At 56.0% G+C, this 25646-nt stretch overlaps 1 long non-coding RNA gene across 1 annotated transcript; it reads left to right on the forward strand.

Annotated features, from left to right (window-relative positions):
• Nucleotides 1–513: 513 nt before the first annotated feature.
• LOC103678168 lies at nucleotides 514–24253 on the forward strand. Its single transcript, XR_572608.2, has 3 exons — nucleotides 514–776; nucleotides 4970–5099; nucleotides 23173–24253. It is a non-coding gene; the product is annotated as an uncharacterized LOC103678168 (long non-coding RNA).
• The last annotated feature ends 1393 nt before the right edge of the window (nucleotides 24254–25646 follow it).

A 25646-nucleotide genomic window follows, 5' to 3' on the forward strand; every position in this document is an offset into this window, starting at 1 on the left:
TCCCGGCCCAACTTAGGCTGCACAGACGGGCATGCGACCCACGGCATCAATTAACTTGTTTCCAGGGTCCAGTAAATGTGATCCCTTAGCCTGAGGCTAAGCAGGGGAAACTGAGGCTTTGAGAAGTCCCGGGTACAGGCGTTGGTGTATGAGGGACAGGAGCCGGCACCCACCGACTCAAGACCTTCGCCCGCTCCGCAAGCCCCCATAACAGCCGGCGTCACTCTGCCCCCCTCGCTCCTGCTTCTGCAGGGCCGCGCGGCAGCCTGGGGTGGGCCCCAACTGCAGAATCCGTGGGCGGCGGGGGACGAGGCATTGGACTCCCGGCCGCCACTGCCCCGCGACGGGCGCGGCTGCCCTTCTCGCCAACTTGGACGGACCCACCCATAGCGCCCGGAGTCTCCCGCGGGGCGGGGGCCCGGGGCGGAGATGCGCGTGCGCGGAGGGGGCGCCGCGGAGCCCGCGTGAGCTGGTGAATTACTGTGTGCAGAAGAGGACGCGTCAGCCCCCGCCCGGGAGGAGGCGGCGCCGGTGCACCCAGCACCTAGGTGGGGGCCGCAACATGCCCCGAAGGAGCCCCAATACTGGACTGAGGCCCCATCCTGGTGCCCCACCTGGAGTTGAAGACTGCAGTGGGGGTGGGGTCCTATTTCTCAGCAGGTGAAAGGGTTATCAGCACCGAGAGAGCTGCGACTACCCCCAGTCCAGGATGCCTGGCTCTGCACTTGGGAGGATAATAGGAGGGGCGCAGCACTCTGGGATCTGGGCGAGTTCAGGTCAGTTGGCCCCGTCTCTCTTAAAGGCTCCTTGGGGTCCTGGGTTCCTTGGGCCGCCCAGACCAAGCACCAGAATCCAATCCTGGCCTTGCAATAATTATAATAGCAGTGGCCAACATTTATTGAACTCTGAGGGCTTGACAGGCCCAAGTGCCAAGTGCATAACAAGCATTATCCCACTTGGTAGTCACAGCAGCCCCATGAAGAAGTCTGGTTGTGATCCCCACCTGAAGGTGAAGAGGCTGAGGATCAGAGGGGGTATGGCTTGCCTGAGGTCACAAAGCCAAGAGAGATGAGGGATGGGGGCAGCTGGGAGTCCTAGACACCTCTGACTAGTTCTAGAGTCTAAGCCTTCAACCCCTGGGCTTTGCTTACTTTCTTCACCTTGGAGCTTTTAGGAGGCTGGGCAGGCCCAGCTTCTGCCCTTCAGCCCAGTTTGGCCCAGCTGATGGGAGAAAAGGGGGGTGAACAGAGGTGGGGCAGCCCTGGAAAAGAGGGGGACCACCCCCCTCTCCTGCTGTTCCATTTCCTCCTGGATCCTCTCTCTTCCTGCCCCCCAACTGTGGGTGTCCCCGAAGGCTTTGTCCTCAGCTGTCATCATCTTTCTCACCCCACACTCTCTCCCATGTGAGTTCATGTGCTCCCACCCCGTCAGCCTAACTCCCACCTCTGTCTCGGGGGCCCTGACCTCCCTCCCAGGCTGGGATCTGCCTTGGTGAAGCATTCCCCCTCCCCCAGTGGAGTAAATTCATTATCTGCCTTAGAGCAGCTCCTCCCTGGGACCACACCGTGCCTGTTCCAGCCCCATCCCTCTCCCAAGCTCCAGATGGGGTCCCCAGAGCCTCCTACGGCTCCTCCCCTACATTGGATCAGTTTCAGATCCTTCAGACCCTTTCTCTGTGGACCCTCTCACACCCACATCCTAACCTTGGCAGTTGCCTCCCTCAGTTAGACACTCACAGCCCTCCGCCTCCGCACCAGCTCCAAACCAGTCGCCTCCCTCCTCCATTCCAACCCAGTGCCCTCCCTCGCTCCCTCGTGCTGCTCCCCAGCTCTCTGGCCACCTCCCCCCAACCCAAGGCTTTGATCGCCTCCCCACAGCCTGTGGAGTCAGATACAGGAAACTTGGCCTGAAACAGAGTCCTCCCCCGTATGTGGACCCGGCCCTCCTTGTTCTGTCCAATGCCCTGCCTTCAGTTAAAAACCATTCCTGAATTTCTGCCGTGTGTTTCCACCCTTCAAAGCTCCATCTCAAATGCCGCTTCTTCCAAGGAGCCATCCCTGATTCTCCCAGGGGAGTTTTGAACTCTCCTCTTCTGTAGCCTCAGCCCCAATGGAATTATCCACTTCAGTCATGTTTGTATATCTCTCCAATCCTGCTCTCTGCCCACCTCTCACACCTATGTGATGGCTTGGGAACTCCTTTAAAGGCGAAGGTGGTCCATTACTATTCTCATCTTCATTCATTTTTTTAAATTGATCCATTTAGCAAACACTGAGTAGTTACTGTGTGCTGGGTACTGCAAATACAGGATCTCTGCTCTGTGCTCCACCTCTGGGTAACTGGCATACAACGGGACAAGGGCACTAATGGAGGGATGCTCAGGGCACATTCAGGGATAACTTTGCCCTGCAAAAGCATTTCTCCAGGCTCCCGAATGCCAGGCTCTGGCCGAGGTACTAAGGGAGAATAGGAGCTGGAGTAAAACCAAGCCCTGCCCTCCAGGATTGTAGATACATATAAACAATATGATCCGTGTACAATGTGGATCTGAATAGAGTGCTATGAAACCATAGAAGACGGAATAATGACTTTGGCCCCGGGAAAATCCAGAAGCTTCCCCAATGCCCAGGACTTGCACCAAGTGGGAGCCTCTTAAATCTTCGCTGAATTAAATTAGGTGGGGAGGAGGGGATATAATAGAGGCTGAAGAAGGAAAGGTTATGGAGGGGAGGGCAATGACAGAGCATTGTCACGTCTGCCACCCACCCCAGAGGGATGGCTTGTGGATGAATGAGATCATGAGTGTGCAGTGCTCTGAACTCTTGGGAAGAAAGTGTATACACACACACACACGCACGCACACGTATATACGTATATACGTATATATGTATATGTTTGTATATATCACTGATATTATTAGTCTATTCCCATCAGAACAGTAAGTTGTTCTTTCTGAGAAGTCTGTTTCCCCCTCAGAAAATCAGGTGTACCCTATGACAACTTGATTCTCTCTCTGGGCCTCAGTTTCGTCATCTGCAACGTGAGGATGTGGGATGAGGCAGTCCTGAATGTCTCTGGCTCCTCTGGGGAGTGGCTCTGTGGGACAGCTGTGCCTGCCCAGGAGTGGCCCTCTGTCTTCTCCTGCCCAACACACCCTGGGCTGAGCACGGGAGTCCGAGTGACGTCACAAAAGCCGCTCCCCGTCTTGTTTATCTTTCTGGGCAAACAAGGGCACACAGAAAGGGAGGCAAGTGTGGACTTTTCGGCTGGAAGCTCCCCTGTAAATTGTGGGGTAGAGGACGCAGGCTTGAATTTTGAAAAGCCCCCCTGTGTGGGCTCCTCCCCTCCATTCAGATCTGGAGCCTGGGTTCCCCTGGGAAGCACCTGTCCTTCTCCAAAGCCCAATGGGCATCTCCCTTTATGGCCAGAAGTGTTGGGGTACATAATGTTCCCAGTGAATGGGGATGGAGTCTGGAGTAGGGGGAGAGAGAAGCTTCTACCAAAAACCTCCTTTACCCCCTCACCTGTGTGTTCCCTGCTCATTCACTGCACTTAACTAGCATTTGCCCCACCCCTTCCCATAAAGCAGAACCTTGGCCATGTCCCTGCCTCCTCTCTTCTCCTTACCCGGCACACATAATTGGGGACAAGCCCTGGCCTTTCCCCTCCTGGCTATCTCTCCAGTCCTTCTCAACACCCCTGCCCTCCCCCAGGCCCTCTTTTGTCTCACCAGCTTTCTCCCTGGGCCCCCTCCTCTGCCTCCAGCTGCCTCCCCTCCCATCCACTGTCCCGTGCACATCTAGGCACAAGAGCTGGGGAAAGGATGGTGTTGGGGACACCTTTCAGAGAGAGGGCAGGGCGAGTACGATGATGGGAGAGGTGATGGAGCCTAGTGTGGGAAAACTCAGAAACCTGACTGGGGAGGGTGGCCAGGGGTATCAGACACACCTACTGTGTGCCAGGCACTGTTCCCACGCTGGGTCTCCAGCAGTGACCAAAACAAAGATCCCATCGGGGAGCTGGCATCTAGCAGGGGGAGAGAGGCAATGGTAAGTGAATGTCCTAGTATGTTAGGGGATGATGAGTATGGTAGGAAAACAAAGGGTCAGGAGAAGCAAGGGTTATCTGGCATGCTGGAGATGGATTGAGGAGGTGACATCTGGGCACAGACTTGAGGGAGGTGAGGGATTTAGGCCTGTGGCTATCTGGGTAGCAGTATACCAAGAATTGGGAATCGCCAGTGCAAAGGCCCTGGGGTGCAATTGTGCTTAGAGAGTTTGAAGAAGAGCCAGGAGGTTTGTGGGGCTGGAGCAGAGTGAGTGACGCAGAAAGGAATAGGAGAGGAGGTCCGGAGAAAAAGGGGGAGTGGGGAGGGTTGGTCACTGTAGGAACTGTGGGAGATGGGAAGCTTCTGGAGTGTCTTGTGAGGTGGAGGGATGTGAGCTGACTTACACTATCAAAGGAGTAAGCTGGCTGTGTGTTGAGGGAGCTGGGGCAGCGAGGCCAGTTAGCAGGCGGCTGCATTGATCCACATGAGAAGCCATGGCAGCTCAGACCAGGGGGGGGTGGCGAGTGGTGGATTCTGGATCTATTTTGAAGGTAGAACCAACAGGATTCTTGATGGACTGGTTGTGGGCCGTGAGAAAAAGGGAGGAGGCAGCATCACCTCCCAGGTTTGGGCCGGAGCAATGGAGGGATAGGATTGCCATCGACTGGAAGGGCCAGCTGGCATTCCAGCAGCACTGTTTCTGTCTTCTTTTTATTATTCCCCACCCAGAAAGAGCCTTTTTAGACTTTTTTTCTGCAGTTATCGTCTATGCAATTTTAATACCGGAATTTAAGTTATAATATTATAATACTATAATGCATATATGTTTGTGGACTCTGGCCCTTTGGAGAGTCACAAACCATTGCAGCATCCAAGAGTTTTTGCTCCCCAAGAGCCAATTTCCCCCCTTCCCTCCCCCAGGGAGATGGCTGCCTGTGGAGAATGGATGGTTCCAGCAAGCAAGGAGCTCAGGTTCACACTGGTCATTGGATTCGAGCTGTCTGTTCCAGGGAGGAGGTGTCGAAGCCACAGTTGGAGGTCCAGGCTGGAGGTATGGGTTTGGCATACGTCCTTGGCACACAGCTGGTGCTAAAAGCGGCAAGACCAGAGATGGCTAGGGGAGTGAGTACGGACAGGGACCAGGACCAGGCTGGAGGCTAGGAGGAGAGAAGGAAGCAGCGGAGAGGTTGGAGGGAACCAACTGAGCGCAACAAGCCTGGAAGCAAACCAGAAAGTTGTTCAGGGGGTGGGGGGTGCCGAACTGTGTCCAGTGCGGTGGGGAGGGCCCGTGGTGGTAGCCTGAGCCCCGTGGAGGCCACGGGAGATGTGGATGGGCACTTGTGATGGAGTGGGAGGAGGGGGTGAAAGCCAGATTGGAGTGGTTTCAGCGGAACAGGCGGAGGGGAGCATCCCTGCAGAGGGGAACAGGGAATGGGTGGGAGCAGGGGAGGTGGGATCACGACAGGTTTGTGCTAAACGGGTAGAAGAGCTGGCGGCAAGCTCGTTGGCTGATGGGGGTGCTCGGGTGGAGGGAGCAGGTGATGCTGTGGAGGGTGAGGAAGCATGGGGAGACCTGCTGGAGGGGTGTCCTTGAGCAGAGCGGAGGGCTGGGCTCCGGCGCCTGTGCCCGGCCCACGGTGGACGTGGGAGCGTGGGCAGTCATGCCTCGGAGGACAAGGGAGGCAGTGCATGTGGGTGCAGATGCTACTGGGGGCGGATGTGCCCGCGAATCCAGAAGCACTTCTGAGAGATTGGATTGTGTTCGGGAGTGTGGGAAACAAGGTCAACAGCTGAGAGCGAGGGTGGGGGAGGCATGGGGGGGCGGTGAGATCGTGAGAAGTAGTCACCCACGAACAGGGGAACAGGGCGGTGGCCGCGAAGGGGTCTGCAGCCGTGCACCTTCCTGCCTGGGCCCGGGGCTTGGTCAACCGCCTACCTCTCCAGCTCTCCGGGCTCCCGCACTCGGCTGGACTCCAGGCGTTCACTGCTCTGTTTGCCCCAAAAGAGGGCCTCTTCTTTCCTTCAGCATTTCTGTTACCAGTCGGGCAGCCAGCGTTTGAATTCACCGTGACTCAGTTGCTGGGGAACCTTGGGCAAGTGTTTTAATGTCCCTGTGCCTCAGTTTCCTCCTCTGTGAACTAGGGACAGGGTAGGAGTATGCCCTCTGTGCTGCTGCTGTTCTGTACCTGTTGCCTGGCAGAGATGAGGGCTCGGGAAACAAGCGAGGAGGTGTGGATGGAGGGAGAGGAGTTTGCTCAGGGCCCCTGGCATGGAGGGGTGGGCTGAAGAGGGCTAGTGTCAGATCTATGTCCTGCCTGATGGAAGACTCTGTCCGCCCAGGGGGACATGCAGCTGGGGGCCCTGCCATAGCTCTCGGGTAGGCAATGGCCAGCTGGGAACAGATCCACCAGTGCAGCCCAGGACAGTCCCTAACTCAGCCCAAGTCCAGGACCTCACATTGGCCTTGTCTCAGCATGGCCCACCAGGGCGGGGAGGGAGAGAGGGCTGGAGTTGGCACCTCTTTCCCCAACCCCACCCTCGGGACTTCCTCCTCAGCCTGGCCCTTCCTGTTTTCCTCCCTGGCCCCCGGTGGCCATTTCCTCCAAGGAGTCATGACAGGATGTTGCTTTCTCTCTCCAGATCCCAGAGCTTTCTGGGCTTGCAGACTTCCAGATCTGGGCCTTTGGGACCCCCTAGATAATTGTCTGCTGGCTAGTCCCTTCCCGGAGGCCTTGATGCCAGGGGCTCCGCTGCGGACATATAGTGTGTGTATATGTGTTTCTGAAGGAGATAGGAGGATTCATGGGGGCCAGTGTGGTCTTGCATTCCTCCAATGGGCTGGCAACACACCACGGAAAGACCATGGAATGGGAGCTGGCATCCCTAGGAGGGGCTCACAGCCCTGGCCTGGGTACCTTCTCTGCCGTGCCTAGCGGAGGCCTCCTGCTCCTGGAATTTCCCCCATCCCCCACCCCCTACAACCTGGAGGTAGCAATAAAGACTCCCTTAGAGGGGGCCTGCCAGGGGCAAGCACTAATGGCCAGAATGGGCTCTGTAGACTGTTACGAGAGCTGCAGTGTTCCTTACCATCCCCAAATGCCTGGCGGGGAGGAGTGGGGAGGGGCTGTTAAGTGCCAGGTGGTGTTAAGGCTGGAGTGGGGGCGGCGGCTGATGAAGTGCTCAGCAAGGCCCTAGCCCTGCCTTCCGTGCCTTCATGAACTGGCCAGCGCCCACCATCAGCTTGGTTCTTGGGTCCGGCTGCCCTGCTCATGCATGTGTTCCACAAGCAGGCAGCCTGATGGAGCCCATGCTCCCGGAGCCTCCCCGAAACTGGCTGCTGCCCCCTTCCCATGCCTCGTGGCCAGCCCCACCCCTCAGCCCCTCCCTCTGGGTACCCTGGAGGGGAAAGGTCGGTGTTCCCAGGTAGGACTGTGTCACAGGGTCCAGGAGGAGTCCCTGGAGCTGGGGGACTTCAGTCATCACTTAGCAATGTCCTCCCTGTACTGCCTGGAGAAACCAAACAGAAAGGGCCTGGGACGTGCCTGAGGATGCACAGCCGTTCTTTCTGGGATACTAGCTGCCTCCCTCTGCAACAGTCAGAGTCCCCTGCTGCCCCTCAGGGGACTATAGAATGAAAGAAGTCACCCCTTTCTTCTCCTACCAGTGACGCTGAGCCAGAAGGAGCATGGCACGGTGATGGGACCATTCCCTTTTATGGAGGGCCTGCCGTGTGTCAGGCAGTGCTGGGGGCTAGCAACACCGTGGTCCGTGAGGCCAAATCTACCCTCGTAGGGCTCCTAGTACTGCATTCAACCCTCATATCACCCCATGTGCTCAGTATTTACAGGTGGAGAAACTGAGGCTCAGAGATAGGGAGTGAAGTGAGGTCCCATGGCCAATAAGTGGCTGAGCAGGGATTCGAGCCCAGGTCTGTCAGACTACGTCTGCAGCCAGATCTCTTCCCCACTGTTAAGGCAGGAAGAGCCCGAACTGGGAGTCAGATGATGTGTACTGGCCACTCCCTGGGGTCTGGGCTTTGGGACAGTCTTCCCCTCCCTGGGCCTCAGTTCCCTCATCCACAGGTGATCCAGAAAGTTCGTTCCAGTATTTCTGCAATTCTGTAATGTCAGAAAGACCTAGCAGTCTGTCTGGCCAGAAGATTCGGGCAGGAATTCCTTTTCTCCCCAACATTGTACCCCAGGTGGGAGGTCAGGGACCCAGCTCAGCCATGAACAAACCTTTGCAGCATAGGGGAGGACTAGAAGCCTCAGTCAGGCTTGGACCCTGACCTCACAGCAGCCTAGCCTGGCCTGCCTTTGCCACAGTTCTCAAGGTGATCCTGTTTTCCATCCCCACTGCTGGTCCCAGCCCAGACTCTGCCTCCTCTAACTTGATACATTATCTCGGGGAAGCCCAGGCCTCTCTGTAGGCCTAGTTTCCACATTTACTGGATGAAACCATTTCTGATGTGCCCCTGACTTTGCCAATCTGATTCTAAAAGCCTGTTGAGCCCTTCATGGGGGCCCAGACCTTTCTGGGAATGAAGTCAGCCCCGGCCTGGTCCACTGGCCGTGAAGTCTGCTCCTGCCCCATGCTCTCCCCATAAACCAGAAAGGGAAGAAGGACCTGCCTCAAACTGGTCCTAGGGCTTCCCTGTCACCCCTCCGTCCTCCTCGCCCACACCGGGGTCTGAGTCAGGGATGCCTCCTCCTCTAGCCAGTCATGGGGTAGAGAAGACGGGAGGCGGGCAACCAGAGGGTCACGACAGGTGGGGCTGGGTGGTAGCAAGGGCTCCACAGAGACGAGGCTCAGCAGAAAGGCATTTCTCATCGCGGGCACGCCTGCCAGGTGGTGGGAGGACCATTTCTTTTTCTTTTTTTATCCCCATCCAAAGTGGCTGGGAGGGAGGGGGGCCCAGGAGAAGAGACTCCTGAGATGAGAGACAGGGCTCTATGGCCTAGACTCAGACTGGTGGGTACTAGCACCCAGGGGACCTTCCGTCCCCCCTGCAGACCCAGGCCCCAGTCCTCTCCCTCAGGTCTTGTGGGCTCGGGTGCCGTACCCCACCCATCTCCCCGATGAGGCAGCTGAGAGATGACTGGCAGCTCAGCGGCCGTGGGGTCAAGCGGCCAGCCTCCCGGGAGTTCTCTGTCCTCTTCAGGCAGGGATAGGGGTTTGGAAAGCTTACCCATTGGGAGGGAATGATCCCCCCTCCTCTTGGTAGAGAGAGGGGAAAGAGCCAGGCAATAGGGAAGAGCAGAGGCTAGCCCAACTATTGAGAATTCCCAGAATTCACCATGCTTCCTCTACATTTCAGACCTCTGCCGGGGCTGTTGCCTCTTCCTAGAACACTTTCCTCTGCCTGATTAACTCCTTCGGACCCTCCAACTCATAATTAGATGTTTCCTCCTCCAGGGAGCTCACCCTGATTTCCCCCAGAGTCAAGTAGCCCGGATGTGTGCTTCATTGCTCCCTGGGCTTCTCCGCCCAGAACACTAATTGCCTGCCATGCAGCTATGTTTCCTCTCCTTAGACTGGCAGCTCTTTGAGGGCAAGGTTGTGCCTTGTTAGCCTCTAACATCGGGATCCCTCTACCCAGCATGGAGCAGGGTACACAATTTACTCCAAGAGCTATTTGTTGAATGACTGAATGACTGAATGACCATCTATAGAGATCAGCTATGTCCCAGGCCTATGAAGGGGTTCAATGGTAAAGAAAAACCAGCCCTAGCCCTGTGGCGCACCCACATGCACAGTGGTCCAGGACACTGTCCAGAGTGGACCTGGACAGGGTGTGCTGGGAACTCAGAGAAGTGAGGGAGGGGTAGCATTGGAGAAAGGATCCTAGGAAGCTCTGGGAAAAGGTACAAGGGGCCTAAATGACAGAGAGTTTGGATCAACAGTGAGAGCGTGGGGGTGCTGGCTTAGTGACCCCAGAATAGGTTGCTTTGTCCCAAGCCTGGGACTGCACTCAGGAGAGGACTGGTGAAGGGGGTCACTGGACAGGGAAGCTGGGTCACAGTGTTATGGAGACCAGAAAGGGCAAGCATCATGCTCAAGGTAACACAGTCAGACCCAGCTCCTCGCCAGGGCTCTGGGCCATCCGCTGCGCCCACCCCCTACTTGGCAGCCTCCTGGCTCTGGGCACACAAGCTGTCCCAGGCCCCGGGGACGCAGCGCCAGAGGGAGGTAACAATAAAAGCTTATCAAACAGCTGGTAGGAGGCAGCCGCAGATTTCAGAGGCTAAGTAATCTGTGTCTCATGTTCACTTAGCGGAGCGTGAGCCTCTGAAATGTCAGCGCTCGCGGTCTGACCCTGCAGTGGCCAAAGCTTTTGAAGCAGAGGGAAACGGAGTCCTTCTGAGTTCCTAGAGCTCTGTGCTGGGCTCTGTGGTGTAGGTGAGAGAGTTTTCAGCTGCCAGCCCATCCTGGTGGCCCCAGCTGGCTGCACACAGGGAACTTTCTGGGTCCTGGAGAGGCCATGCAGGAGCACGGAGTCAGAGCTGTGCATGTACAGATGGGGAGACAGGAGGTTGGACATGGGGACCCACCATTGATTGGCTCCAGAGCCTGTCTTACCCATGAGCCTCTGCTGCGGCTGAGTGCCCTGGTGCCCCGCCCGCAGGGGCAGAGGCAAGGGGTCCTGCCCTTATCCAGCACCACCCTTCACAGGGCCATGGAAATGATGCCCCACATGGGCCACATTGGGGCCAACCTCAGAGCTGGCCTTGGAGCCTGCCTCCACCTGTTCCATCTCAGGCACATCCTCAGCCCTCCTGGACCTCAGTTTCCCCATCTGCCAAGTGGCTGGAAACCGATGTAAGATTCCATCCTTCTACAATATCTTACAAATGATGAGTAAGACAGCCGCCCCACTGCCTCCCTTACTCTCCTTTCCCTGTTTTCTGCAGCTTGGGGTCTTTGTTTTGTTCACTGAGGTATCCCAGCAGCTGCAATCGCGCCTGCAGATAGTAGGTGCTCAGTAAATACCGGGGGCTATTAAACTCCCAGCATGCACCCAACTTCCCCCCTGCAGGTCCCCTCCTGATTAATAACGGCCCCTCATCTGTTTAGTCCCCTCCTAGGGGCTGCATTGCAGACTGATAGGCACGTGTTGATATGCAAATCTGGAAGCCTCCCCTGTTTCTAGTCCACCTTCTCCTTTCCATAGTGGGTGCGTGGGAGCTAGCCATGTCTTCTTTTAGATCGCCCCCAGCACGGTGAGGCTGAGTGCCAGGGCCTGGGTGGTACAGCCGATGTTCGGTGGAGTTGTTTACTGTCTGCCCGTGACTCACGCACAACAGCCCGGAGAAGGCTCTGCCCAGGCTGGACCCAGGCATGGGGGAGCAAGGGAGACCATGGTCTTAAAAGCCCTCTGGGGTCCTCGAACAAGGGCAGAGGGGCCAAAGGCCTTCTGGAATAGTCCTGGCCCAGGGGAGCAGGCCTGGGGAGTTGAGGGGCCAAAGACAGCCGGGCGAGGGTGGGGAAGTTCTGTTCGGGCTCACTCTCGTTGCTTCTTTTGTTGCCAACCGTTGATCCAGGCCTCCCTCTGGGCGCCCCAGACTGGGAGCTGGGGGACCCGAGATGCATCAGTCCCCGTCTTGGCCTTTAGGAGCTTACAGGTTGATATAGAGGGTAGTGGGTGTTAGGGGTTATAACGTTAGGGGTGTAGCTGAGGGGTGGTATGGGAGTGCAGATGAGGCTGTCATGCATTCAGACTTTGTTTGAGGAAGACCTTTCCTGGCGAAAGGAACAGCACACACGAAGACACAGAGGCCGGGCTCAGACAGCAGGGAAAGTTCGGATGCTGGCCCTGCCCTCCTGCTTTCTGACTGCGGACCACGCCCACCCCTCTCCCATGGTTCCGTCTGAGAAAGTGGAGGTGGTGTTGCTTGGGTACGTGGCTAGGGATTCTCCTAAACGTTTTCCGTGGGCCTCGCCAGGTCTGACAGCAGTTCTGTGGGAGCATGCGCGGGTGAGTTACTGACAGGGTGGGGCTCTGGGCAACAGTGAGGTCCCGGTGGCTGGGCAGGCAGGACAAACAGGGCTGTCTGTTTAGGCAAGGAGGGGAACCTGGAGTAGGACACCACCAGCCAATTAGACTGTCTGTCCAGACCCAGTGTTTGCTGATGGAATAAGGGAGTCAGCTGTGCCAGCAGCAGGGAGTGAGGTGGCCCTGACCTGCACACACATGGGCTTTCCCTGGAGCCCCTCCCCTAGAGCGCCAGGCAGGGCACTGGCTGGCAGAGCCCTTGGGGCGCCATATGCCCATTAATGGAAGTGCTTGGAGAATGCAGTCCAGGCTGGGTCTCCAGCCCTCCTCCCCAGCCTCTGGCTCTGCCTAGGGAAAGGGGTAGAGGGAGTGGCTATCCCCCTCTGGGAGGGGAGAAAGATGCTGGGGCCATCTCCTTGGTCCCCTGAGGAAGTCCTGCCACATGGGTTTAGTCTTGACTCTGCCACCAACTTGGTGGGTGACCCTGGGTCTGCCTCTTCCTCTCTTGACTTCAGTCTTACTCTAAAGATGAGAGGCAGGAAGAGAAGCACATTACCATTTTCCCACAGGACTCCTTTGGTCAGAGCAGCTCTGCTTTGAGCAGCCGGTCTGATGATTCCCTCATGCGCCAAACAATTACTCAGTGCCCACTTCATGCCAGGTGGGTATCAAGGCAGAGGAGACAGCCAGGTTTCCCAGCCTCAGTGAGTTCCGTCTGTAGAAGGGGGGCTCCTGATTCCAGATCCCATGCCGGGGCCGCGTGTGGCTCTATGGCTCTGGGGGAAGGTTCCAGAGTCACACAAGCTGGGGTTCACCCTCGCTAGCCATGTGATCTTACCCACCCATTTGTGCCTCGTGTCCCTCGTCTGTGGACTGGGGAGAGGAGAATCACCCCGCCCGTGGGACCGGCTCGCATGAAGGCTTTGGAAGTGCATGGCGGGAGCTGCACAAGCTTTGGTTGCTATTAGTATTCCTGAGGGTCCTGACAGCTCCCTCCAGTTCTGGGAAGGGGCAGCCCTAGAGAAAAAGTCCCACAATCCAGGCAAGAGGAGGAGAGGAGATGGAAGACCCCCAAATTGGTAGGGAGCCCGGGTTTGGGTGGAGGTAGATGGTGCTGGGAGGTGGTGCCTCGGCCCCTCACCCCTCGCCACTGTATCCCATCCATACCCCAAAGAAGTCAGCAGCTCAACTCTCCTCCGATACCCCCACCCCAGTACACACGCAGGCCTCGGGAGAGAAAAACCGTCATGCTCTAGGTCTGCTTGGCTGGAGAAGCAGGGAGGGAGCCAGACAACCATTCCATCATGCAGATGGCAATACGGAGGCACAAGTGTCAAGGAAACAAGTCCTTCAGCATCCATCGGGGCCAGGGAGAGACCCCAGGCCTTCTGAGCCCCAGCCTGGACTCCTGCTTCATTCGTGGAGAGCAGTGAGGCTCAGAGTACCCTAATACCAGGCCAGGTGGATCTTCGCTCCACCCTGCCCTTCCAGGCGGCCAAGCCACCCTGGGCACACCCTCTGTGGTGCCCGACTCCCCCGGGGGAAGCAGATGGTGCTGGGCCTGCCAAGAAGTGTCTGTCCTGGAGCCCAGCTGTTGCATAGATGTGAGCCTGCGGCGGGGGAGGGGGGGCGGGGCGGGGGAGACGGTGGGGGGTGGGGTGGGTAAGAAAGGCAGGGACCCTTGGCAGCTCAGACCTGAGTCACCCTTCAGCCCAGCGGTGGTAATGAGCGGATTAGAGTCATTACAGCCGAATGGCTGGGCACGCACTCGCTCACCAGAGCAACCGCCGGCGAGGGCTGCTCACACGCGGCCGTCCCCACTGTCATGCCAGTCCCGCCTCGCTCCTGCCCTCCCGGCGACCTCACCTCCCGGCAGCTTAGGTGGCCTTCACATGCCTCATTAGAGCCTCCTGGGCATGCCCACCTGGCGCTTCCTAGATATCACCCCTCTCCCCCCTTCTCCTGGGCTTGGCAGGAGGGGCCCTGGAGCCTGACTTGGAGGCTTGATAAGGGGGCCCAGTCATCCTTGCCCAGGGAAACTGGTATAAAAATCCCCCTGTCCACCTCCCCCTGGAACTGGACAGGGTGTGGCAGGGACCCAGCCACCAGGGCCCATCCTTGCCTGTCTGGTCACCTACCAGGGGTCTGAACGCACGGAGGGCTACCTAGTTCTGGGCCAGGGACACCCTGGTCCGCAGCCAGGGCAGTTCCTCCTTTCCCACTGGGCTTCATGTCTTTCTATCGGCTTCCTCCTGCAGCAGGAACACAGAACCAACATGTCCCATAGCTTACTGAGTACCAGGGTGACAGTGCTGAGACTTAGTGCTTATGATGTTCGAACAGGCATTGCTCTAAGGGTGGGACGTGTTTGAATTCTCTTTGTCTTCACGACAGCCCTATGAGGTGTATTATCATCAGCCCCATTATTAGATGAGATGATTTAGGCCCAGAGGGGTTAAGTAACTGCCTCAAGGTCACACAGCTTGTGAGCAGTACAGCTGGGCTTCTGTCCCACCTCCTTTCTCCAGAACCCTCTCTTCAACCACCACATTCTGCTTGTCACTGACCCCAAGCCTCTCTGCCTGTAACCCTGCTCATCTCCTGGGGGAATCAGCTCTGGAAAGACACTTCTCATCATGCCTGTCCCCCCATGAGAAAGTCCTCAAACCCCCATCCTTCCTGGCTAGCCTCTAGCCTCCCTCCATTACTCATGCTCGGCTTGTCCTCCACATTGTGGAGACTCAGCTCATATCTCACACTTGCTGGCCACTTTCAGAACAGTCCCACCTCCGTGCTTTCACAAGGGCTGTGCCCTCTTCCTGCACTGCTCCTTCCCATAGATTCTACCGGCTCCGGTGCTACTTGGCCTGTGTGCCCGAGCTGACCAGGACAAACAGTCACCTGCAGCAGCACAGTGGGAGGAGACCGGGGGGGGGGGTGGCACAGAAAGGAGAGCGGGGGCTCTGGGGGCAGGTATGTGACCTCAGGACAAGTCACTATCTCTCTGAGCCTGTTTTTGCAAAAGGAATACGCAGGAAAATTCATCCTAGCTTCTCAGGTTTCACCATCATGTGTGGGAAGGTCCCAGCCCACAGTAGGTCCATCACCACCTGCTGTGACAGATGTCGGGAAGCCCCTGCTCCATTTGTGATGTCCAGAGAAGGACCTCCCTGCCCCCGGTGTGGGCAATGCAGGGAAAGCCATCGCCGAGGCCTTTGTCCCTAGGAAGACACCCACCCTCAGTGCCTCTCTGCTTTGGTCCCATCACTAAGAACAGGGCCAGGAAAAAGTTGCTGTACACCAGGCAGCCCCCAGCGGCCAGTCCTGGCAGAGCACCGGCCCCCCATCTCTAGGAGCCCAGCACCAGCCATCTCTGCTCCAGGAAGGGGTGGGCGGCATCCTCCTTCCTCCACAGCGCTGCCGCCTCAAGGAGTCCGAATCCAGGGAGACGGTCTCCTGGCAGCAGAGTCCCCACTGCCCGCCCTGCATGGGTGTCTGTGATGCCACCACGCCCGGGGGCACAGGTGCTCCGGCATCTGGGCTCACTAGATCCTGGGAGTGGGCAGGGGGTCCAGCCAGGGAGGCTGGAAACAGCCAGCCCCAGGTGCCTACTTGTCAGGAGGCAGGTGCCAGCATGCCCCCCCCCACCACCAGGGAGTTTGGGCAGGTGAGACAGTGGTCCTGGCTGCCCCCAGCTCGTGCCATCATGAAAGAAAACACCAGGCACAGGTACACAGCAGGTGCTCAGTGAGGGGGCAAAGCTTCCCCCTTTGGATGCCAGCAGAGCCAGAATCCCCAGGGGTGGGGTGGGCACTTGACAGTGGCTGTTGGAAGGATATAAATGTTCAACCTTTCCTCGCAAGAGGGGCAGTGGTGACGTCCACCCCAGGACACTCCTGCACCTGTTCACTTCCACCCACTGCCCCCTCCATGCACCTACCCCACGCCAGTCTCAGCTGTATGGGGGCCAAGGCAAGGAAGGCAGACCTGACTTGTAAAACTTCACACCAGCTTTGGGGCCATGGTTGATGGACCTGATACAGCTCCTCGGTTCCAGCCTTCTCCTGTGTTTGGGGTGGGCTTGAGGTCCCAGGCCTGCCCTCCCACCCCAGCTCACAGGGGTCCCACCTCACTGCCCGGACTGCTGGGCCCCAGCTTCTGAGGGTACCTTGACACCATTCCCTCCACCCGCCCCTCCCCAGAAACACAAAGCTAAATGCTCATCTGAAGCTCAGTCTCAACCAGGAAGGCCTAATAAGAAATGGATATTTAAAAAATAATTTATAAATACAAACTTAAAAAATAACTTACATTTATATTTTGAACGGATAATGCATTCACATGATTCAAAATTTAAACTTCAAAAAGGACATACCGTGAAAAGTCATTCCTCCGCTGGGCCCTGCCCCTCCCATTCCCCTCTCCAGACAGGAGCATTGACGTCAGTCTTGTGTGTTATTCCAGAGATTTCAGTAGATGAACCATCATCACCTTCATACCTGTTTCATTTGTTAGTCTTTTAAAAAAGATTTATTTATTTATTTTTAGAGAAAGAGAGAAAGAGTGCACGGGCAGGGTGGGGGGGGCAGAGAGAGAGACTCTCAGACTCCTCCCTGACCCTGGAGCCTGAAACAGGGCTTGAACTCAAGACCCCGAGATCGTGACCTGAGTCCAAATCAAGAGTCCGACGCTCAACCAACTGAGCCACCCAGGCACCCCTCATTTGTTAGCCTTTGAAAATGCATACACATCACACTCTGTACCTGGCTGTCTCCCCTTAAAAACATATCTTGGTTTATTGTTTTACGTCAGTTGCAAAACCATTCCTCATTCTTATTTTATGGCTGCATATTACTTCATCGTATGGAGGGACCGTGAGTTATTTAACCAACTCCGACTGGAGCACATTTACCTTATTTCCAGTCTTTGGCAATTACATTAAATGTTGCAATGAAGAACCTTGTATGCGGGCCACTTCCAGCGCTCGCTAGCAAATCTGTGGAAACGCAACGCAGGGGTAGAACAGGGGAACAGTTGGGTTGGGCGTGTCCACGGGGGCACGAGCAGCTGGAAAGGGGTGGAGAGGGTCACGTGGTCCTCTCCTGGTTGCTAGACTCCCACCAGCCAGGTCTGTCTTTGCCTGTTCTCTCGTAGCTTTGCTGGCACAGCGTTGCATCAGACGTTGCAAGCTTCGCCAATCTGATCTTTGAATAATGATGTATCGGTGTGGTTAGAAATTTTAAAACAGCAATTATATTGGTGGCTGTTTACTGAGCAGGAAGGCACCATGCCAAGCAAGTTGCATGTGACATTACCTCACTTCTTACAAGGAACCATTGGACGTAGAGAGCAGGGGTCCCATTTTACACAGGAGAAAACCAAGGCCCAGAGAGGTTAGGTACTTTCCTAAGGTCCCACAGCCTTGAAGAGGCAGAGGGGGACTGGGGACTACCCCTCCCCAGCCCTGTCGGGGCTCTGGGCCCACCCAGGGCTGTTGCTTCCCAAGAGTGGGTGATGGAGCAGGCTTGGTCCCACAGTCCTGCCTGGGGGTGGGGCCTGCCCCGAGAAGGACTCTCAGAGCCCCAGCTCTGCCCTCCCAGGACTGAGGCTCAGCAAGAGGTAGGCTCCACTGGTCCTAAGCACCAGGCAGGTTGGCATCCCCAGAGGGCAGAGCCAACACCAGCACCCTTGGCCCTCATGGAGGTTCGTTTCCTGGCAGCAACTTCCGGAGACTGCCCCCCCCTCCCTTTCCGGAGCCGTACCCGCTGCCTTCCCCAGGCAACCCACAGCCCCAGCGGCCTGTCAGCCTTTGGGTGCTGGGCCCCTCAGGCCTGGCCCCTCTGCTCTCTGAGTCTGTGGCCCCCTAGATCCCTCTGGCACAAAAGATAACCAACTGGTGAGTGTCTCTGCGTTCTCCCCTGCCTGGGCCAGAGGTGCGGGAAGGAGGGCGCTGAGCCAAGACTCAGGAGTCCCCCTCAGCACTGTGTGGCCCTGGGACAGTGCCTTTGCCAGTGCAAACCGACAAGTGCTCCCAGATCTGCCAGCTCTCCCAGGGCTGGACTCTAGTCCAAGGGAGGCCGAGGACGCTCTGGCTGACAGGAGGAGCTGCTCCCCCTTACCCCACCCTCCAGGAGACTTCGAGGCTTCCACTTCTAGGGCCTTTTCCCCCTGCTCCCCTCCCCCAGGCTGCGAATGGCCTGAGGACTCTGAACTCTGATCCCTGCCTGTCCAGCATGGGTGGGGCAGAAGGTTCTGTCAACAGCAGCAGAAACTCGTTAACTGAATGTCAATAGGATTAAAGGCTCCGAGACTCCAGTAGCTGAGTGCGACGTGCTGCGATGTGATGGACAGTGCGGAAGGGCTCCCGGGGCCAAGGTGCGCATGCGTATGTGCGCGTGTGTGCGCGTGCGTGCGTGTGTGTGTGTGTGTGTGCGCGCGCGCGTGCGTGCGTGAGTGTTGGGGGGGTTGGGTGTATCTGCGCCTGTGGGAGAGAGAGAGAATAAGTTTGCAAATGAAGATTGAGCCCCGAGAAGCCTTCTGAGGAGGCTGTGGACGGTGTCCTCAGGGACTCCAAGTGGCAGCTTTGTCACTCAGGAAGGATGAGCTGTATCAAGCACCCACGGGGCGTCAAGCTCCGCACTGGTCGCTGGGGGCAGGTGGGAGCCGGAAGGTGGGAGCTGGGGTCTGAGGACACACAGAGGAGCAGGAGGGGCTCCGACTTAGAAAGATCCACACCCTTGGTCACTGATGAGTCTGAGGCCCAGAGAGGCTGGGGCAAGGTCTCAAGGTCACTCAACAGGCCAGGCAAAAATCTGGTCTTGAGCCCGGTGCTCCTGCACACGACCATACATTCACTGCGCGGCGAGTGTGTGCGTACACACACACACACACACACACACCCTTGGTGCCTCGTGCAAGGTGTGGAGGACATCTTTCCCAGTCTGCTGAGCTAGCAATTCGAGGGAAGGTGGCCAGGAACCGGGAGGTTGAGTGAAGATTCGAGTCCTGCTCCCTGCAATGGAGGAGATGCTGGAGACAAGGGTTTGAGTCCCGGCTCTGCCAGGCTTTGGGTGCACGGCCTTGCCTGGGGACTTTCTTCTCCGAGCCTCAGTTTCTTCTCCTGGGACAGCTGGTTGAGAATAGCAGCTGTGAGGAGGTTTAAAGGAAAACCCAGGGCCCATAGCCAGCCTGCGTGATTCTGCCTCGCCTTTCCCTCACCGGGTGCATGGGAAGATCAGTAAAGTCTCACTGAATGGCACGGGCCCTGGGTGAAGTCACATAAAAGGAAAAGAGGACTGGTGGGTGTCCAGTCCCATGTCCGGCCCTCGGGATCTTTCAGCTACGGAGCCAAAAGAGCTGATGATGGAAATCCCAGGCAGAGAGCCCTGGTCCAGCAGGATGGGCCCCACCGAGCCAGCCAGAGCAGCCCTGCCCATTCCCCTCTGAGGCCCCTTCGCCCAGGCATAGCTCAAGGCCCTCTTTGGGGAGGTGCCCTCAGCAGTGGGGAGTCACAGAGCTACCATTTCAGAGAGGGCCTGGGACTCTGCTGTGCCCGTCTTGCCCACGCAGCTGGCTGGCATCCAGACAGGCAGGCAGGTTGGCCAGCGGGCACTCTGGGAATGTAAATTCCACATTTGCATCATGGATGCTCCTGGCCCCAAGGGCCGCTGACCTTTACAGTTGCTGCCTGGGTCCTTCTTCCCCTGCTAGTCCGCCAGGCTCAGCCTGGTTGGCCATTAGATGCTGGAGCCTTTTAGAACAGCAGGAGAGGGACGGGGAGGGGGGCTGGCGGCTCCTGGGGCCTAAGGGGAAGGGGCCCTGGAGGTGGGTTCTGCAGAAACCAGTTTGCCCTTCCCTCTTGACCAGGCAGGGGGAGCCCACAGTCCCCTGACTCAGCATCTGCTGTCCCTCACCCTGAGCCAGGATCCCTTCCACCCCCCAGTGCGAGTCATTGCCTGACGCATGGACAGCCTGAGCCCCCAGATTAGCAGTGACATTGAGATATCAGTCACCCCCAGCTGCCTGTGACATCTCCCCAGGGAGTGCCCCATCTCTGCCGAGTGACAGCAATGCTGAGCGCACTGTCAGCTTTTCCAGGCTCAGCAGTCAGGACTGCCCCTCGAAGGGTGGAAACCCCTCCTCAGCCCACCCCTACCCCCTCCAGGTCCCCGAGGACTCTCGTCACGGGTGGCTTGGTCAGCCAGCTGGCTGGGCAGATTCCCTAAGATGCATCTGAAGTCCATCTACAGACTCTCCAGGAGCGCGGGCTCTGCCCCGGGTCCCAGGAGCACAGAGATGGGGACCCTGAGTCACGCCCCTGGCAGCTCACAATCAGAAGACCCCATTTACGAATTTTTAGTGTCCATCCCACTGATATCTCTTGGGCCAGATGCTGGAGATGCTTTGATGAATGTTATGGGTTGAATCGTGTCCCCCAGAGGGCATGTTGAAGTTGTAACCCCCAGTACCTCGGAGTATGACCTGTTTTGGAAATAAGATCATTGCAGATGTCATCGAGTTACGATGTGGTCATTCTGAGGGCGGCCCTTAATCCAATAGGACTGGTATCCTTCTTGGAGGGAGGATGGCCATGGGAAGACACAGACGCCAAGAGAGGGCCATGTGACAACAGAGGCGGGGACTGGAGAGAGGGATTTGCGAGACACCGAGGATTGCTGGCAACTGAGAGGCAAGGGGGGATTGTCCCCTACAGGTTTTGGAGGGAGCACGCCCTGCTGATGCCTTGATTTCGGACTCCTGGCCTCCAGAGCTGTAGACCATCCAGTTTGGTTGTAGGGCACCTGGCTGGTGGGATTGGTGACGGCAGGAGCCGGAACAGCGAGTGACGTGGTCCTGGGCGGCCGGAGCTCACGGTGCAGCAAGGGAGACAGGCCCCGGGAAGCAAGTTAACAAGTGAATGTGTAGTCACAAGACATGGCACTCGGGAAATAGTAGCTGACCTTTATTAAGTGTTTGCTACCTGCCTGGCACTGTTATGAGGCTTTTTATATACCTCTTTTCATCCCCACACCGAGTCTGTGAAGCAGCTCTCATGAGGTCTGTCTCACAGACGAGGAAACAGACAGGAAGGTTGAGCAACCTGCCTAAGGTCACACAGCAGGAATAGGACAGGGAGGGAAATTGAACCGGCCAGTGTGGCTCTGGATCCCACAGGCTTAGCCGCTACTCTGTGCTGGGATGGAGGAAGCAAACAGGAAAATAAAGGAGCGGGGGCTGGGGAACCATCTAGAAAGAGAACTAAGGATCCTTTTCAATATAAATGGGACCAGGTCACCCTCCTCTGGTGGGACCTTCAGTGTATCCGGTTTTTCAAAGTCCAGGCTCGGCACTTGGCTCCTCGCCCACCCTCCCAACTGCAGGAAGCAGATGCTCACAGAGGCTCAGAGCGCCGACTGGGGTGCAAGGCTGACCCGAGCGAGAATCTGAATCCAGCTCTGCTGCTTACTAGCCCTGGGACTTCTGAGCCTCAGCCCCTTCACCTGTAAGGTGGCAATGGGAAGATGACCCCATGGTTGCTGGAGGGGCTCATGAAAGAGGGAAAAGCAGCCACTCATAGCAGGCCCTGCATAATTGTCCTCCCCCGAACCCTGGGCCCCCACTGCCCCTCCATGGGCCCCTCCACCCCTCACTGGGGTTCCCCCACCCCTCACTGGGCCCCCCACTACCCCTCACTTCTCTTGAGAGAAGTCCTACACGTTAGCTCACTCCATCCCTGAAGCAGGAGCCTAACTTTGTCTTGCCTCAGTTTACCCATCCTGGCAGTGCTGTGGCACCTGGCATCCTCGCTCTGCTTCTGGTCCCCACTGTCTTCTCTCACTTGTCCATTTGCCTACCAGCTGTCCCCCATCACCCTTTCCTCACCACCGGCTGTCCTGACATCCTCCCTTGCCAAGTGTCAGCCTCAGCTGGGGTGGGGGGAGAGAACAGGGGCCTCTCCTCTCTCCAGTTGATGTGCAGATTATATGGCTGCCTTTCCCAGAAGAAAGTGGGTGACAAGGGTAATTAGCTGCCTGCCAGCTAGCCACTCTGAGGAGCCAGCTCTGCCCCTGGGAGTTCGTGACAGTAGGAAAGGCCTCTTTCACCTCCCACTGTGGTCAATGTCTCCCTTACTCCTGAAGAATTTTGGATGCTGGAGCCTTGGGAGTCCCCAGCTCCTGAGTCCCTCTAAAGGGGGCTTGGCAATCAAGGAGTCTTATCATGTTACAGAGAAGTGGAAAAAGTTCTGCCTGTGGTCTTAGAAGGCCTGGGCTCCAGTCCACCCCTTTTTGGCTTTGTGACCTTGGGCAAGTCAATGCCCCTCTCTAAACCTGATAAACAGAGGGTGCCTGGGTGGCTCAGTCAGTTAAGCATCTGCCTTCGGCTCAGGTCATGATCCCGGGGTCCTGGGATTGAGCCCCGCTTTGGGCTCCCTGCTCAGCAAGGAACCCACTTCTCCCTCCCCCTCCGCCTGCCACTCCCTGTGTTTGTGCTCTCTCTCTCTCTGTCTAATAAATAAATAAAATATTTGAAAAAAAACATTAAAAAATAACCAGATAAGGCGCCTGGGTGGCTCAGTCAGTTAAGCATCTGCCTTCAGCTCGGGTCATGATCCTGGGGTCCTGGGCTTGAGTCCCGCATCAGACTCCCTGCTCAGCAGGGAGTCGGCATCTCCCTCTGCCCCTCCCCCTCTGCTCTGATCTCTCTCTCTCTCTCTCCCTCCCTCTCACACACACACACACACATGCTCTGTCTCTCAAATAAATAAATAAATCATTAAAAAACCCTGATAAGCAACATGATGTACAGTATGCCCTAATATACAAATGAGAAACGATACGCTCTAAGCCCCTCCATCCTGTGACTCTGGCCAAACCGGCTGAGTGCCCATCCCCCCTTTGCTAACCACACTCAACTTTGTTTGGGGTTGCCTTGTCTCCCATCCCTGTGGATGGGTCAGGGCTAGTCCCAGATAATCATGCTCCCCAATTTCCCAGCCTCCAATTTCTGACCAATGAGGCACACATAGAAGCTGACTGTGTGGAGTTTCAGGAGAGCTTTTTATTTGTTTAAACAAGGAGCAGACAGGGCTGGTAGTGTTCCTTTTGACTCTAACTTCCTTCTTTCCTGACAGGAACCTAGACGTGATGCCCGGAGGTGTGGCAGCCATTGTGGCACCATAAGGTTGAAAGCCAACATCTAAGGATGGTGGAAGACATCATCAGGCCAGCAAACCAGCCCAGGCAGCTTGCCTGTAGATTCCTTGTTATGTGGGGAGAGGACACCCTAAAATGTTTAAGCCACCGTTTTCAGGTTTTCTTTGACTTGTGACCAAAGGTGTTCCTCACAGATGCAGATTAGTATCTGTTTGGGGGATGTGTCCATTGCTGTAGGCCACTTCAGCATATTGGGCGCCTTGCTCAGGGGCACTATAACATAACTGCTGACTGAATAGTAAGATCAAGTTTTTCTAAGTTAATAATCATGATAATAACTCTTATCATTCCTGTCAGTATTATTATCCCAAGTATCAAGGACTTGTTCTACCCTACTCTATATGAAGTATTACCTCATTTAACCCTCCCAGCAATGCTATGAAGTAGAATCTGAACTGTCCCCATTTTACACATGAGGAAAACTGAGGCTCAGAAGGGGTCACACGGCTGGTCGGTTGTGAGGCTAGAGTTTGGCCCAGGTGTGTGGGCTCCAGTACACACCTTCTATTCCCCTCACTTTACACCCTCAGGTCTGGAGAACAGGCTTGATCATTTTGTCTTTTGGCCAAAGAACAGTCGAGGGGGGAGAGCGGCCTTGCTAGGCAGTGTGGCCCCGTGGCTCCCTGAATCTCAGCTGTCATAGGTAAGTGTGAGGGGAACATGAGGTGCCACCCCTGGCCTCAGCTGTTCCTCAGACTCTTCTGGGAGGGCCCCACTTATTCCTCAAAGATACCAAGCACAGAGGAAAGGCTGTGGAGGAAGCCCTTCTCCTGACCCCTGACACGGAGGCACCCCCTTGCTCAGGCAGCTTGGCTGAGGCCCTGTTCTGGGACCAGGACGGGGCCGGAGCCGGAGCAAGGCGGCAGGTGTCTGCCCTCCGTGAGCTTAGACTCTAGGTAAGCCCAGAGCGCCGAGAGAGTACCCGGAGGGGCACCTATCCCCGAGGAGGAAGGCCGGGGAAAGGTGAGAGCCAAAACCAAAGGAGGAGAAAGGGGCAGGTCCCTGGGGCTTGAGAAGCCTTGTGGTGTTTGGTGGAGGAGTGGGGGTCATGGAGGGTGGGGCCAGGGCCGCACAGATCCCATTGCTCACTCCAGAAGGGGATGGCCATTGGGTTCACATTTGGAACATCCCTCAGGTCTCTCCTGGGTTCCCTGTTCTGAGTCTCTGAGGCCCGAGCTTCAAAGGCTACGCAAAATGGCGGCCACCCCAAGGTCGACCATTCCTGAGAATTAGCCCCCTGGGATGGGCCAGCCAGGGGAGGTCTGCAATTTCCCCCAGTCCTACCCTGGGATGATGGGGTCGGGCTGGGCGAGGGTCTGTTTTCTTGCCATCCTTCAGGTACTAACTCTGGGTTCCAGCAATTCTTGGGAATTAATGCGACACCCACAATGATGCCCCTGGCGACTAAGGAACGTTTATGTTGCGATGTTTAAGCAACTCATATTACTCTTCAATTTGTGTACCTAAATTTGACTCTAACGTGCATGGAGTGTGATGCTGATTCTTTACATTACCCACGACATGGGCTTTGAACACTGGAGTTGCCAATAGTGTTATTTTTTTCCAAAACGTTTAATAATATTTCATTAAAATTTCAGAAGAATTAATAAAAATTCAGATTTTATTTTAAATGTTATATTAATCATAATTGTATTTTGTCTCTTCGTTTCCATCAAGTTTGACTATTTTATTTTGAAGATTTTATTTACTTATTTATTTGAGAGAGAGAGAGCACGAGCAAGGGGAGGGGCAGAGGGAGAGGAAGAAGCAGACTCTCCGATGAGCAGAGAGCCTGACACGGGGCTCGATCCCAGGACCCTGGGATCACGACCTGAGCTCAAGGCAGATACCTAACTGACTGAGTCACCCAGGCGCCCCCAATTCTGACTATTTTAGAAAAACATCTTTTTGAAAAACATTTTTAAAATTTTACATTTACCATAATTTATCTTTTGGATGAAAACTGTATTTTATTTCTTTAGCCTTTTTAGATTATGCCTGTTACTGGAACACAAATTAGTAAATTTGGTGAAATAAAGGCATGAACATTTTTATGGAACAAAACCATAATAATTTATGAATTATGTATATCTCTATTTTACTGCTTGTCCACACACAGCCGGTCCATCAACAGAACACCCAACACACCAGCTTTCGAGCATATAAAAACCAGAGCTTTATACGTACTTTCCCACTTTACCACTATGGAGCTGTATTTGTCAAGGTAAGAGACAGGAACATATTTTATTCCGCAGTTTGTTTGCTTGATTTTTAAATATTTAGGCATATGGTATGTGGGTCTCTGTTTGTTCTCCTGCAAATATTAGAGGCAGAGCTCTCTTTTCAAATAACAGCTTTATTGATTGATAGTTCGTATGCCATAAAGCTCACC

Source organism: Ursus maritimus, unplaced genomic scaffold (genome assembly GCF_017311325.1).
Source record: "Ursus maritimus isolate PB19 unplaced genomic scaffold, ASM1731132v1 scaffold_23, whole genome shotgun sequence".
In the NCBI taxonomy this organism is placed as follows: Eukaryota; Metazoa; Chordata; class Mammalia; order Carnivora; family Ursidae; genus Ursus; species Ursus maritimus.